The following is a 14620-nucleotide window of genomic DNA, read 5'->3' as shown; positions in this document are numbered from 1 at the left end:
TGTCAGCTCTAATTGCTTAGAAAACTAACTTCTGGAACATTGCCTTCTGAGATTTAATAACTATTTTCAGTGCCGTGACAACTGTTATGTCCTAAGCCTTTTATGTGAGTATAGAAATGTACAGTCTTAAGTTGGCTTGCAGTTGCAAAATTGAGCAAATGTCCAATTAATTATTAGTGGAGGTGGGACCAACTTAAGGAAATCCATTTTATGCAAAGATAAACTTATGTAAAATGTGTGAAAAAAGGTTAGGCATTTATAGTATGATAGGATTTTTACTTTGTAAAATAATACACCTTATAATTTTATTAAAATATGGTTTCTTATATGTGCCTGAAGGTTATGCACAATGAAAAAATTTCAAAAACAATAACTGAAGAAATTATAGTACCTATTCTTTTTTAAAAAAAATGATTTTGTTTATTCATAAGAAAGACAGAGAGAGGGGCAGAGACACAGGCAAGAGGGAGACGCGGACTCCCTGTGGGGGAGCCCAATGCGGAAATGATCCCAGGACCCTGGGGTCACAACCTGAACCAAAGACAGATGCTCAATCACTGAGACATCCACGTGCCCCAAGGATAGTACCTCATCATTCATTTTTATAAGCTTATCTATAAACACACGGGTTTCAAGGTAGGGAGCTTAATTACTAATTAGATGGGTGGTCAGGAAGTACAAGTACAAGACACCTTCCCCTGCCCTGGCCATCATGTGGTTGCTTAGGCAGTGGCACACTTTTCCAGGTATCTAACTTCCATATTTTATTTCATAAAATATGTATTTTCAATACACGAAGCAATACACATACGTTATGTTTTCAATTGAATAGAAAGAACTGTGAAAAGCCATTTGATTTTAACATGGTTTCATTTTTCTTCAGCAATGTATCACCATGTACTTAGCTTATATGTATGTTTTGCTTCTTTGTTCTTTTTTGGTCAATGAATTTTAGGTAGTTTGGTATCATCTGCAATAACATGATTTCATATTCTTTCAGAAATTCATAATACTTTTCTAATCACTGGAGCTGCCTTTTCTTTCAAAGCAAGATCCATCTGACACTCGGTGCCTTGCTTTGTAGCTCCGGCAACACTGACCTAATCATGGGACTTCATAAATTTCCATGTGGATCTTCACTACAAGCATTTCTTTATTCAAACATTTTTTCCTCCTAGGAATACACTCATTAAATATCTTTAAGTTGGCTTTCTATTCCACATTACTCCAGACTCAACTTGTACATCTTAAATGCTCAGATCTTTGTTTCCTATTGAATTACTGGCTTCTCAGGTACAGACACCACAGTATTTCCTTGGCTAATAACAGTCCTGGAGACAGTGTAGACACCCAGTGGTTTGGTTTTTTAAAGTTGTTGTGGCTTTAAATTCATGATTCTTCTCTTGAAGGTAATACTGGGTTGACATTCATCTATTCTATATTAGTAAAATACATTAATTACCCAGAAAAACAGTTTTTCAAAAATGAAGATTTTTTTTGAAAAAACTTTTTTTTTCTATCATGTGGTTCTTTTGGTAGCCCATTTTTTTGTACATTTGATTTTCCATATTAGTATTTAATATATTAGGCGAGCCAATTTGCTTGAAGTTCTGAAAGTCTATGTCTTATTAAAAATTCAGAGCACAGGCTCCCATTTATATACCCACTAAATAAGATCTACATTTTTGCTTTCACTTCACCTGGAACTAAGAATTGTGCAATAACTGAATTCAAAATATGAGCATCATTGTTTTCCAGATCTTTCATTTATTTATCTAACCACACCCAACCAATGGCAACATTTAAAAATGAGTTAGTTGCATTAATTTTTTATTTTTTTGCAATTTATATTACTGTGGAATTTTAAAAACATATGCAAAAAATAGAATGGTACAACTAACCCCTTTATAACCATCACTCAGCTTAAATAATTAAGAGTTTCCCCTATTTGCTTCATTTGTCCTTTTTTTGTCATTGTTTTTTACTAGAGTATTTTAAAGTCCAGACTTCATGACAGTTCTCCCATACATTCTTCATCATGCATCTATGAGGACATTTTCTTACATAATCACAAAGCCATTGTGAAACATAAAAAATTCTTAATTTCTTAATATCCATACATCATTCATGCTCATATTTCTATAATATTTTTTAAAAAACAGTGTATTCTATTGTTGATGTGTTCCAATCAGAATGAAAACAGTCTTCACATTTTACAGTGTCATGTCTTTTATGACTTTTTAATCAAAAGCTGGGCCTCCCTCTTTTTCCCTCCATGTTATTTATTTTTCACAGAAGCTGAGTCAGTTCCCCTATTTGAATGCCTGCTATTTAGATTTGTCCATTAAGTTCCTTTCAGTATGGTTTAATTTGTTTCTCTGTTCTTTAAATTTCCTATAAATAGAAGTTAATGATATAATCTTGATTACATTCAAGTTTCCTTTCTTTGGGGGGGGAGGTAAAGAATGATGTTATGTACCTCATGTTGTCTTCTATAAAGAGGGAAGCAATATCTATTGTTCACTTTCAGTAATGCTAAGCTTGATCAGTGGATTCAGGGGGTGGTAGACTGCGCCCATCATTATGAGATTCACTATCAATTTTTCATCAGATATTTTTCATCCATTGAAAATGATGGCCTGAATCAATTATTTCTCAGGAGGTTGAAAACTGGTGTTTTCTAGATTTTTTTTTTTTAAGAGGATGAGTGGTAGAGGGAGGGGCAAAGAGAGAAGCAGACTCTCTGCTGACCAGAGAACCTGATGTGGGGCTTGATCACAGGACTCTGAGATTATGACCTAAGACTAAGGCAGCTGCCACCAGACGCCGCTCTGTTTTTTTTATTATTATTCTTTTCATATTATCCCTACCCTCTTTTCTATTTCTATAGTTTCTTCCTATTTTCCCCACACAGAGTCCCTCATTCATTGACTTGGGCTTTTTAGTTAGTAAGAAATACAGTTTATTGTGAAAAGAGAGCATAAATATTTAAAACTTTCCTTTTGTCTATCTATTTTCTGATTAAGGGGCTGATCCTCTAGTTGCTTCCAATGTGTCCGTGGTGGTTTTGTTTGCTATTTTGTCTTCCCTGCCCCCTCATATAATATTATAAACACATGAATTTTCATATATTCAATCTGTTACAATAGCGTGTACTCATTATTCTTTTTCATGGGCAAATTGTTTCAAACTTGGCCAAGAGATTTCCTCTATATTTGTTCCTGTGTCCCTTTGACAGAATCCATTATTCTTTGACAGTTCTTGTTTTGTATTGCAACTAGATATTTCAATCTCACCTTAGGTATTTTTCACCCCAGATATGGAATCATTCCATGAATTACTCCAAGGATCTCCGGCTTCTAGTCGTGATTAAGGACCACAATCTGGCCACTAGATATGCTCATTGCTATTGCTATAGTTGTCATAAGTATGTTTGGGAAAGGAAAAATAACAAGAGTTCATACTTACATTTCCAATTCAAATTTTTTTTTTCAAAACATCATATATATTTAGACCAAAATTTACAAAATGTACAGTTACAAATAGATTCTAATGAAGATTTTACTTAAAAAAATCTATCCAGTAATGCATTAAATATAAATGCATTTTAATTAGCAATGCAATTTTTAATACACTTACGAAAACACTGGTCATAAAAATGGTCTTCTGTACAATTTTGTATTTATTAAGAAGAGCAAGATAGAAAGCTACGCAAGGATAAATCCAAATATCCCCGGGAAGAAGAGTTTAGTCAGAAGAAACTAAAAAATTTTTAATGAAATAATAGCATAACTGAAAAATTATAGGAAGAGAACCTGGTTCTCTTAATTAAAGAACTTGGTTCTTTAATTCATCACATAACAGTATATACTTTTTTAAAAGACATTTTTTAGGGGGTGGTGCTTTTGTGGTTTCCTCAAGGCATCCAATTCAAATTTAATATCGCGGTACTTTTTAAAAAAATATCTATCTCTTTATTTATTTTAGAAAGAGAGTTGGGGGGTGGGGCAGAAGGAGAGGGAGAAAGAGAATCCAAGCAGACTCCCACTGAGTGGGAGCCCAACTCAGGCTCGATCCCAGCATCCTTATACCATGATCTGAGCCAAAATCAAGAATCATATGCCCAACTGAGCCACCAGGTGCCCCCAGATTGCAGTTCTTTTATTCAACATTGATATTTTATAATTGTATCACTTTTCTTCTAAGCTGAATTGCGTTTCTCAACCAACAAAATATTTTGCATTAATCTATAAATATATAGTTTCTAAATTATAATATCAATATTACCACTCCCTTAGACTAATGACTGAAGTCTAAGAATTCTTTTTGGTTCTAACTGTACTTAGAATATTTTCCACTAAATATGTACAGTCAAAATAATGTATTCTAAAGGTTTTTGGGTTTTTTTTTTTAAATTCTTCCCTTGAGATGCTTAGCTGTCTCAGTCAGTATAACATGTGACTCTCAAGCTCAGGGTTGTGAGCTCAAGCCCCACATTAATATAGAGCCTACTTTAAAAAGATCCTTACCTCCATATGATTTATAATAATACATCTTTGGTTTGGTTTTTAGTTTTTAGATATTGTTTCCTAATTTTTAATAGATTTTAGGTGTTATAAAACACTTTTAAATGCAAAACTATATAACAAGTTTTATTTTTTTTAAATCTTCCTTTTTTCCCTTGTCCTTTTATACATGTTTCTTCCTATTCTCTATAGGTTAACATTCATTCTAATTTTTAGTTTATGCTTCTAGTTTTTGTAAAACTGTGCTTATATGTATTTACATATAATTTCTTTCTTTCCCAGAGGTAGGATATTTTGTGCACTATTCTATGTTTTGCTCTTTTCAACTAACAGTATATAATGAAGATCATTCTGTATATAGAGGTCTTTTTCATTTCTGTATATTTCATTCCTGTTGCATAGTGTTTCACTGTGTTAATGTACATTCATTTGTTCATTGTCCATTTCACGCGTATTTGGGTTGTTTCTGATCTTCTACTCTTACAAGTAATGGCATAATAAAATACTTTAACATGAGTTGTTTCATAGATTTCCCAGTATATCTTGGTATAAATACTTAGATTTGGGATGGCCACCTCAAAATATAAAGACAGAAATTATTCTTCTAAGTATCACCAAACACCTCTCAATAGAAGCTGAGAGTCTATACTCTCAAGAACAGTGTTTTGATAGTATAATGTGCATAGCATGATAAACAATGCCTGAAATGTCTTGAAGGGACTTACTTAAGGTTTCTTTGTGGAACTTTTGGTTATTATCATTGTAGTAGTATTACAAATGTACTTTTCCCCACATAGTTTGGGTTTTCTGTTTTCTTGATTTGTTGAATTCCCAGATTTTAATTCTGAAGCATTTTTCCAGAGATGTGGCTTAAATGGCATTTAGTTGTTTAAAAAAGTTGATGTCCAAGAGTTAGCCTTATTTATTTAGTGGTCATTTCGAATTTCTCTTTATTTTTTAGCTCCCATTTAGATGACTAGCTGAGTGGAAGCCCTTCCTATTACTTTAAAAGCTTTTATTATGGGTTGTATGTGATGGATGGTTTTGCCCTCCCTGTTGTTTCTAAGGTATTAAACAAAAGTTGATATTGAATTCCTATTCTGTGAAATAAAACTGTTTATTTTCTCATATCTCTGCAAAGAAGCAAATATTTTATGAATGATCCTAAAGGGAAAATACTAATTTCGCTCCTAGCTTCCTCTTAATTCTGTCTTTCAATTTTCCTTGCATCTCTCACTGCAAAAAAAAAAAAACAAAAAACAAAACAAAAAAAAACAACCCACATTGAGTCTGACATTAATAGTAGATAGATCATTTTGGTGATGTATTCCTTGATAAGCTTGGAAGGGAAAATACTTTAAAAGAGAACAAGAGGAAGACACTCTAGTCAGTTGAACTTGATCTTACTCTGACTTTATTTTTGCTTGTTTTCAAATTTCTCTTTCCATTGTACCCATTACAAAGAAGGGAAGGTGGGAAACAACTAATGATTTTTCTCCATTTTCTGTAAAACTTCTATATTGTGGCATGTTTCTTGAGGAGAAAAAAGAAAATCACCATTTATTTTCAGAGAGAACAAAACAAAAAGTCTTAAGTCTGTTTTATGCACAACAACTTTATTAGTGACAGGAAATAGACCTGAATAGTGAGGAACACACAGAAAGATGTTGACAAACAAAGCTGCTAGAGTACAGGATGAATTTTGACCCTGTCTCTATTCAAAGACAAAATAAGTGAGTTTGCTATGTGTTTCAAAATTATCTCTCTCATGAGTTTTTCATTTCCTAATCCAAAGAAGAAGAGACTGATAATTAAGGCATGAAAAATAACAATATGTATCTCTCTTCACTAATTAAAAAACATAGTATTTGAGAAGACTAAAGCTCATTTATTTCTTAACCACATGTGGTTTTATTTAGTGTAATATTTGTTTAAAACAAATTGGCCACGTGCCCCTTTTAAAGAACCACTGAGGGCAGAGTGTATGTTTCACTAACTGAGGTATAAATATTGAGACCATGAGGAAAAAGAGCTATCACTGATTAATATCAAATAGGAGATTATTTAACAATATGATATAGTGTATGAAAAGGCAATTTTATATAGCATGAAAACTATTTAAATATTAAAAGGCATTTTAGTATTTAAAAAATATATTGGTAATATATGGGAATGTACCCTTTTTGAGCCCAGTTTGGTTATTTTATACTTTGCCTATATCTATTTATGTATTCCTTATACATATTAATGCTTTTGTAAATTTATTAATAATGAATGTATTTTATTTCACCACTTAAACTGATGAGACTATTAAAATGCCTCCATAAACACTAAAAGCTGCAAGCAGTTATGCAACATCTGCCATTTCTCTTTTTGATCATTGAAAAATTGCATATATATCAAAACTGACTTCACCAAAGGCAACTTCCTAAGGCACTGGGTATTCCCCATTCCCCCCACTCCAGCGTTGACTTTGGCAGTACCACAGTAAGGATGTATCAATTGTTAGCATGTGAGGCTAAAGACCCTTGCAGAGAGAGACCCGACACAGAACTATTTAGTAGTTTTTGCTACTTCCTTGAATAATTAGTACCCCTCTGGTTGAAAACTTGATCTTTAGGATGAGTTTTGAGGAAAGTCTAAGTCATAAAGATGTCCTGTGCTTTATCAATTCACAAAAGGAAGTCCTTTCGGAACTCAGTTTCTGTAAATAATTGTCAGTTTCCTAGACAGCCATTCCTAAACTGAGTTTTACAAACAAGAGTGCCAAGGTATGTCTCCAATATGTAAGGATTACCAGATGCCTGCAAAATTACATAAATATTCTCCTCTATTCCTCCTAGGGCTTCCAAAACTCCATTTTTTAATATAATCTTTAAGCCACCAGGAATTTGTTGTAAAGTATGAGGTAAGATGAGATTTTTATATATATTTTGTGTTACTCAGTTATTCTCAAAATAATTTTGAATAACTCATTCTTGATCCCTGGGTGGCTCAGCAGTTTAGTACCTGCCTTCAGCCCAGAGCATGATCCTGGAGTTCTGGGATAGAGTCCATGTCAGGCTCCCTGCATGGAGCCAGCTTCTCTCTCTTCCTGTGTCTCTGCCTCTCTCTCTCTCTCTCATGAATAAATAATATTTATTTAAAAATAAAATATTTAAAAATATATTTAAAAATATTTTTAAAAATATTTAAAAAAAGAATAAGTCATTCTTTTCTGTTAAAAAAAATATCACTTTTACCTTTATTTTCTACAAATACATTTAGGTCTCTTTCAAGATCCACAAGTTTGATTCATCAATGAGTTTGTGTATTGACTTCATTTATATATAGTATTTTTTATTATACAATTATACTTTAAGAATTTTAGTCTGTGCCCTGTTGTTTATGTTGTTTTTAAAATTTCCCAAATAAACCTTTACATTTATTCTGTTTGATGAATTTTAGATAGCTTGGTCTTTTTGCCTTATTGATCAACCATGATTGAATATTTGGCATCAGATAAATACTAGCTTTTCAAAAAAAAATTCTGGAGTTTTCATTTTTTTCCTATTGATTTGAACTATTAAACTGATTAAAATTTGAAGTTCTTTTGTAGATTTAAATTAACTTGTCTACAAAATTGTCAGAGATCATCATGTTAAGGAAGTGAAAGGGATAAGAACATGGGCTTTTCTGGTTTGTTTATTTTTAACATACAGAATGTTTCCAATATCTTCCAAGGTTGTTATTTTTGTATTTCTTCCATTTCTTGTCTTAATTTTGGCAATTTGTATTTTTGTAGAAATAAATTTTATCCACATTTTAAATAAGTACAGACTTGTAAAAATATATAATTAAAAGATTTTTCAGGGGTACCTAGGTGGCTCAGTTGGTTAAGCATCTGATTCTTCGTTTTTGGCTCAGGTTATGATGTGGTGGGTGTGAGATCAAGCCTCACATCAGGCTCTGTGATCAGTGTGGAGTCTACTTCAGATTCTCTCCTCTCCTTCTCATTCTCTCTCTCTCTCTCAAATAAATAAAATCTTTAAAAATAAAGTTTTTTTGTATGTTATTATAAGTAAGTTGTTATATCTGCTCTGCCTCTTTTTCTTTTTTTTCCACAGTTTCTTTTCTCTTTCTTTATGAGACTGGGTGGGAGATTATCTACTTTTATTTATTTTTGCAGTGTATTTTGAGTTGTATTTTTATTTTATTTATTTTTTGATTATGATAAGTAGTCTAATACCCATCCACTGGTCCCTCTCATTCCTCCACCCACCTCTCTCTGATAACCTTCCAGTTAGTTTTATATAGTTAAGAGTCTATTTCTTGGTTTGTCTCTCTTTTTTCCCTTTTTTTTAATTTTTGAATTTATTTTATTTATTTTTTAAAATGCATTTACTTTAGAGTGAGGAGAGAGAGTGGGAGGAGTGGCAGAGAGAGAGAATTTTCAAGCAGACTCCCCATGAGCACAGAGTAAGAGGTGGGGCTCAATCCCACCACCCATGAGATCAAGATCTGAACCAAAACCAAGAGCCAGACATTTAACCGACTAAGCCATGCAGGCTCCCCTGTTTTGTTTTTAAATTTCACATGAGTGAAATCATATAGTATTTGTCTTTCTCTGACTGATTTATTTTGTTTGGGATTATACTCTCTAGCTCTGTCCATGTTTTTACAAATGGCAATATTTCATTCTTTTTTTAATGGCTAAATAATATCCCATTGTGTGTATATGTATGTGTGTGTGTGTGTAGATATGTATCTCACATCTTTGTCCATTCATCTATCAATGGTCACTTGGGCTACTTCCATAGTTTGGCTATTGTAAATGACACTGCTATAAGCCTAGTACATATATCCCTTGACTTGAATTTTTAAATCAGTCCTGTTTCTGTTTTTGAGGGCATTTATTATTTCATTACTTGCATTAGAATATGAGCTTTTATCTTTTTACTCATTACTGGATTTGAGGGGTTTTCTTGCCTTTCTTTTTACTTCTTTTTCCAAATAGTGTTTTTCTCCTGCTCCCTTCTTTATATATCTCTTGCTTTATTTATTTATTTTTTTTAAATATTTTATTTACTTATTCATAGAGACACACACAGAGAGAGAGAGGGAGAGAGAGAGAGAGAGGCAGAGACACAGGCAGAGGGAGAAGCAGGCTCCATGCAGAGAGCCCGACGTAGGACTTGATCCAGGGTCTCCAAGATCACGCCCTGGGCTGCAGGCAGCGCTAAATCGCTGCACCACCGGGGCTGCTCTGTTTTTCTTGCTTTAAATATACTTTTTCGTGTCATGAGTAAGTAAATGGTAACAGACAGGTCTTCCTATCATGAACAACGATAAAACTGGAAAAGCAAATGAAACATCTGTTTTAAGACGTTGGACAGCAGGACTAAGTGCTGGGGGAAAAAGGAAACAAAGGAAGCCAGTCCTGAGACAGCCCAGCTTACTGCATGGAGGACCTTTCCAGATTCCAGTGCAGAGACAGAGAAGCCAAGCAGATCATAACAGACTAGCTGAGTTGAGGAGAGAGACAGAGAGATCACAGCTTGGGTAAACTGATGCATCTGAAATCTAAATGCCGGAGATAAGGGAGCTATAGAGAAAAAGAGCTCCATAGTTATCCTTCTGAGTCAGTAAATGGATCATTTATTAATTTGATTATTTCTTCAGAGATTAGCTCTTGGATTTATCCATGCAGCTAATTTTTGTTTCCTTATTCACAAATTTTAGAAATTTTCACCATTTTCTTACTTTCCATAAATTTATTACATTATTTCTAATATTTTGGAGACAATGCTACTTCATTTATTTCCTCTTCATTTATTTTCTGAGCTAATACAAATAATTGAATAGTCACATCTGATGATATGTTCAGATCAAAGATCTTACTCAGTATTAAGCTTTACTAGCAATTTCGAGGATATAGGACTCCAAAGGACTTGGACTTGGATTTGCTTGGACTGAGCAATTTCTCAGATGCTTTCTTCTTATATCAAACATACACTTTCCAGTCCAAAAAATAGATGATGTCTCCAAACAGAGTTCACAAGTTATTTCACCTAGCAGGAGGAGCATTTAAATTAGACAAAATATCCATTTAATACCCAGAGAATTGTTTTAGCTTATAAGCAATTTTCCAGTGAGACATGCATCATATTTCCTAGATGCTGTCTTTATTTACTCTAGGTAACCCTTTAGCTGGTCTATTTTCCCAAGGGGAATTCTATAGATAAGCTTCTTCCTCCTAGCAAATATTGTTAGTCTGTTTACTCAGAAGTCTAGTTGGCGAGATTAACTAGATCATTTGCCTTTTTCTCCTCTCTGGCTATGTCTCTCCACTAAATAGAGTGAATGAAGCTAGATGCTTTTATTCTTTCCTCTCCATTCTCTATCTCATTTAATAATTAAATAACACAGTAATAATTTTTCTCTGAAGAAAATATTAGCTATATATTTTATATATGTTCATAATGAATTATAAGTACTCAAAATTATATAATTATAGTTTCTCTATTTTCTAAATATTATTTTAAATTATAGTTTCAATTTTTGAGTCATGAGTTGTTAAAGCATATTTTAAATTTTATTCCCAATGTCATTTTAACCTGTTACTACAGAACACACACTACATCATTTTTACATTATGGATTTTACTGAAGACTCTTTGTGACTTTATGAGCAATTGTATAAATAATTTGTGGGTATTCTTTTAAAGAGATATCCTCAAGGCACCCGGTTGGCTCAGTAGTTGAGCATCTGCCTTTGGCTCAGGTCATGATCCCAGGGTCCTGGGATCAAGCCCTGCATCAGGCTCCCTGCAAGGAGCCTGCCTATGTCTCTGCCCCTCTCTGTGTCTCTTACAAGTAAATAAATAAAATCTTTTTGGAAAAAAAGACATATCCTCTACAGGATACAGAATTTTATAGTGGTGATATCAATGTTATTAAAATAACACTCAGATTCTCTACCTCTACATTATCAGCTCTCAGTCCTGGTTGCGCATTGCAATCTCCTGGGAGATTTTTAAAAACCAACAATATCTGAGACCTACCTCCGCCAGTTGTAATAATCTGTGGAGGTGCAACCAGCATCTACACATTCAGAGCCCCCTAAGCGATGCTGATACACTCTGAGGTTTTACAACCACTGATTCACATTCTTTTTTGTGTTAGTCTATTTTTTCTTTTTTGCTAAAAATAGGAAATTATGTTACAATTTTTCTTGCCAGTTATATAGTTTTCCTTAATATTTCAACACAGTTATGTGATTTGACAGTCATATATTTATTATAGAGAAATCATTCATGTAGATTTTTAATTGACTTACTACTTTTTTAATCATATATTTTACTTTAATAAAAAGTAATAAAATGAATTCCCCTTTTAATTGCATGTGTATATATGCTCTGTATTTCTTTTTTTTTTAATTTTTTTAATTGATTTATGATAGGCACACAGTGAGAGAGAGAGAGAGAGAGAGAGAGAGAGAGAGGCAGAGGGAGAAGCAGGCTCCATGCACCGGGAGCCTGACGTGGGATTCGATCCCGGGTCTCCAGGATCGCGCCCTGAGCCAAAGGCAGGCGCTAAACCGCTGCGCCACCCAGGGATCCCCTCTGTATTTCTTTATTTTTTCTTGTAAGCTTCCTGAATTACACTTCATGTGTATTTCTCATAAATAATACTTAGATGGATTTATTTTTTTCATCTGCTCAACTTTAGTCTTGTAAGTTTTTCAGTTTATATTGGTTGTTGTATCAGATAGCCTTTTTATTTTGCTGCCTCAACTGCCTTGCATTATGTTGTATTCTTGTGTTGCCTTATTTCTCTAATTTTATATCTCTTAATGATTGTTTTCTGTATTTACTTTACACTCTAGTGATCTGGAAAAGAGAAATTTTAATAATAAAGAGGATAATTATCAAGTTTTTAAATGTACATAGCATTTCTGGGAATGGCAGACTATGTGATTTGGACCAAACTGCCTATAGAAAACACCTAGAAAAACTGGACCAAATTTTGGAAAATAAAATGAAGAACTGGATAGCTACCAAGGGAGTCAAGGTATATGGCATTTGAGACCATTTACTCTCTGGGAACTTACTAATCTAGAAGATATGGCTGAGAGGCTGAGAAGAAAAGAGTTTCAACAGAATTAGAGGTCCTGGGAGGATAAAATTAGAGTGCAGGCCTCACCAGGAAGGGGAGGTACTGATGAGCTGTACATAAGGCATAAGTAAGTGTAAAGAAAAAATTGGTTAACTCCCTCAGGAACTAAGGACCAGCTTTATTTCAATAACAGTAATGGCTTGTGGAATTTTAATTTTCTCTACATTTTAAATTTCCCAAACAGAATTATTGTTATTTTATATATTTAATGTTCCTTTATAGTAACCTAAATTTACCCTTATTGCTTTGTATTCATTCTTGCACCTCCAAGTTTCCACCAGGGACCATTTTTCTTTTGCTTGAAGTCTTTTTCTTTGTTACAGATGTGCTAGTGGTTCATTCTCAAAGTTTCAGTGTCTGAAAATAGGTCTTTTCACCATCATTTTTATAGAGTGTATTTGCTGGGCACAGACTTCTCTCTGTTGGCAGCTATTTTCTATCTGCTACCCTGAGGATACAATCTGCCTTCCACTGTACCTTTTGAGACATCACCTGATAGGGTTATTATCTCTTCTCTTTACATATCTTGTCATTTTTCTGGTCTCATGATTTTGCTTCTACTTTGGTTTTTGGCAGTTTTACTATGCTCAGCTCTTCCTTGTATTTATCTTGTTTGGTATTTGTAACGATACTTGACTCCATGACTTGATGTCTTTTGGGAGTTAAGCAAAATATACAGCTGTTATTTATTCAAATATTGGTCTTTCCATTCTTTCTGTGCTGTCTTTCTGGGATTCTAGTTACATATGTATGACTTTTTCTTTATGACCTATGTCTCTTACAGTTTCTTCTGAAATTTTGAGTGTATATGTGTTTCGATGTTCATTCTGGCTATTTCTCTTTGTTTAATGCTTCATATAAAGTAGAGATAAATTGTGGCTTAGTATTACATGATTATTTTGCAGAGAGGAATTGAATTTTCTTCTGTCAGATAACTCGAATTTCTAGAAATTCAAGACCAGTCTCTTGCAACCAGGAACTGAAATGAATCAACATTTGAACCAGGAGATAATGGTTTCAAACCCTTGGTTTTAATGTCTACCCCACACTATCTATCTTCTCTTTAAGGGTTTGTTTCAAAATATGGATTTCATTGGTGGGTACTTTTTTGAACACTTGAATATCTAAGATTTTTTTGTTGTTGTTTTCTTCAGAGGAGAACAAGAACTGGTTTCCATTTCAAATTCTTGAATCACTACTATTTTTTTTCAACCCTATGTAAGTGTTCATGAATATTCATATTCACCAAATGTCAGGAAAGGGAAGTCCTAGGAAGTCCAATTTCTTTGTCTCTGTGAGTCAAACTAAAAAGGAAGCCTGACTGGATGTTTGTTGTAATCTCTGTCTTTTTTTAAATTTCACATCTTTTTTTAGATCTATAGATATGTCTAAGTATTGCTTTTTATGAAATTTGTTTCTCATAATGAGTAAGCCATTTTCTTCTTTGGACTCACAGTTCTATCAAGTATGGACATTTTTCTTAATACAGATCCTATTTCATTTATATTATTTATATTAATCACACTAATTACTGACAGGTGATATTTATATTTTCCAGCTTCTATACTGACCATAATTGTTTCACTACTTTTGATAATTTAAACTTAAATTGGCATCCTGGAGATAATCCCCAGCTTCATATGGTGAGATACATTACTTGAAGTGAAAATTTTCTGCCATCTACTACAACTACTGTAAATATCATTTTATCAATGTATTCTAGCACATTATTAAATAAATCCATTATTACAGAATGGTTTACCCTTAAAAAAAAAAAATAACCCTTATCTGCCCCAGTCCTATACTCCTCAGTCTTATCTTGCTTCCCCAAAGGGCACACATTTTAATAGTTTTAGTTTCAGTTTTGTATGATTCTGTCCTTTGTGTATTTAAATAATACAATAAAATCTTTATTTCATAGGTAGTATATATTGATTT

General features: G+C 33.3%; 1 long non-coding RNA gene across 3 annotated transcripts in view; it reads left to right on the top strand.

Moving 5' to 3' along the window:
* Positions 1-14620, top strand: part of LOC111097747 — a 143396-nt gene that overhangs the window by 106842 nt on the left and 21934 nt on the right. Inside the window, exon 1 of one of the 3 annotated variants that reach the window (XR_005365966.1) lies at positions 7378-7434. The exons of the other annotated variants lie outside the window; for them this stretch is intronic. This is a non-coding gene — a long non-coding RNA (uncharacterized LOC111097747). Of the gene's footprint in view, positions 1-7377; positions 7435-14620 lie in introns of those variants that run through there. 3 annotated transcript variants of the gene reach the window in all.

The sequence above is a fragment of the Canis lupus genome, chromosome 10 (genome assembly GCF_011100685.1).
Source record: "Canis lupus familiaris isolate Mischka breed German Shepherd chromosome 10, alternate assembly UU_Cfam_GSD_1.0, whole genome shotgun sequence".
In the NCBI taxonomy this organism is placed as follows: Eukaryota; Metazoa; Chordata; class Mammalia; order Carnivora; family Canidae; genus Canis; species Canis lupus.
Note: the sequence above shows the minus strand (reverse complement) of the source record. Positions and strands in the feature narration are given on the sequence as shown.